Source organism: Orycteropus afer, unplaced genomic scaffold, assembly GCF_000298275.1.
Source record: "Orycteropus afer afer isolate SDZICR_OR568_19922 unplaced genomic scaffold, OryAfe1.0 scaffold00014, whole genome shotgun sequence".
NCBI lineage: Eukaryota > Metazoa > Chordata > Mammalia > Tubulidentata > Orycteropodidae > Orycteropus > Orycteropus afer.
In genome coordinates this window covers 2,616,038-2,618,068 of record NW_006921601.1, presented here as the reverse complement: position 1 = coordinate 2,618,068, position 2,031 = coordinate 2,616,038, and positions in this window count along the sequence as shown.

The following is a 2,031-nucleotide window of genomic DNA, read 5'->3' as shown; positions in this document are numbered from 1 at the left end:
TTAGTCCAATTCTGTATCCTTCCCTTCAAGGCTCAGGGGTCCAAGATTATCTTCTGTGTCTGTGTTAATTGGTTTCCCTTTTCTTTGTTGAAGAGGGTCTTTGCAATCCTTCTGCCTAGTCCTCCATCTTGCCGGAAGCCTCCCCTTTCCTTTTTTTTTAATGACCTATTGCTTTCTTCATGGATGATGTTCTTAATGTCATCCCACAATACCTCTGGTTTTCAGTCATTGGTGTTCAATACATCAAATCTATTCTTTAGATGGTTTCTAAATTCAGGAGAAATATAATCAAGGTCATATTTTGGCTCTTATGGACTTGTTTTGTCTTTGGCTTTAACTTGAACTTGCATATGAGCAGTTGATGGTCTGTTCCACAATCAGCTCCTGGCCTTGTTTTGACTGAAGATATTGAGCTTCTCCATTGCCTCTTGTCACAGATGTAGTCAATCTGATTCCTGTGTACTCCATCTGGCAAGGTCCATGTGTATAGCTGCTGTTTGTGTTGTTGGAGAAAGGTATTTGCAATGAATAAGTCATTGGTCTTACAAAATTCTATCATGCGCTCTCTGGCATTATTTCTATAACTAAGGCCATATTTTCCAACTTCTGGTGATTCTTCTTTGTTTTCAACTTTTGCATTCCAATCACCAGTGATAATCAACACATCTTGATTGCATGCTTGATCAATTTCATACTGCAGAAGTTGGTAAAAATCTTCAATTTCCTCATCTTTGGCTTTGGTGGTTAGTGTGTAAATTTGAATAATAGTAATATTAAACTGGTATTTCTTGTAGGCATATGGATATTATCCTATGACAGCATTGTACACCATTGTACAACAGGATAGATCATGATTCATTCTTTGTGATGAATGCTACACCATTCTTCAATTTGTCATTCCCAGCATAGTAGATCATATGATTGTCTGATTCAGAATGGCCAAAACCAGTCTTTTTCAGCTCACTAATGCCTAGGATATCAATCTTTAAACATTCTATTTCATTTTTGACAATTTCCTGTCTTCCTTAATTCATACTTCCTACATTTTATGTTCCAATTATCGATAGATGTTTGCATTTTGAGTTGTACCACATCAATGAAAGTCCTGAAAGCTTTACTCCATCCATATCATTAAGGTCAGCTCTACTTTTAGGAGGCAGCTCTTATTTTGAATGGCTTCTGATGTAAGGGGCTCATTTTCATGAACTGTATCAGACAATGTTTCAAGGCTATTTATAAAGATTTCCATTAATATATCAGACAATGTTTCACTGCTGTTAATAAGGTTTTCCCTGGCCAATTCTTTGAGAAGTGGATGGTCTCTTCCTTCTTTCAAATCTTTCTTAGTCTGGAAGCTAAGTCTTAGTCTGAAAACCATCTACCATGGGAGACCCTGCTGGTATTTGAAATAGGGGTGGCATAACCTCCACCCTCACAGCAGCATGCAAGCCACCACAGTATGACAAACTGACAGACAAGTTTGTCTCCCTTAACTGTTTCAAACCACTCCACTTACTTCCACTGTACCGGCTTGCTTCCTTCCTGGTCTCCCTCAGCTACTCTAAACCCGCTATACTGCCTTGCTTGCTAACAGTGTTAGGGTCCTACAATCTACTAGCACCTGCTTCTCTGCCTAAACACCCACATTTGAAGCTAATGGATAGGTGGCATCACCTCTTCTGCCCACACACCCATGCTGGGAACCCATGGTCCAGTTGTACCCCCTCTTCACCCACCCATCCATGCCAGGGGCACATGGACCAGCAGCACTCGTTCCTAAGCTTAGTCCCCTGAGTGGGGGCCTGCATATTGAAAGGGTCTCCTTCTGTACCAGGCCATTAGCACTGGGGGCCTGGGGACAAGTGGTATACCCTCTTCTGTCTATCCAACTATGCCAAAGGCCTGAGGACTGGTGGGCCCTGCCCTTACACCAAGCTGCCCACACTGGGGACCCATGCAACAGTAGTGCCCACTATCCCATGCAGCCACTGGTGCCTAGAGTCTACCAATGAGAGGTGCCAACATCTACGT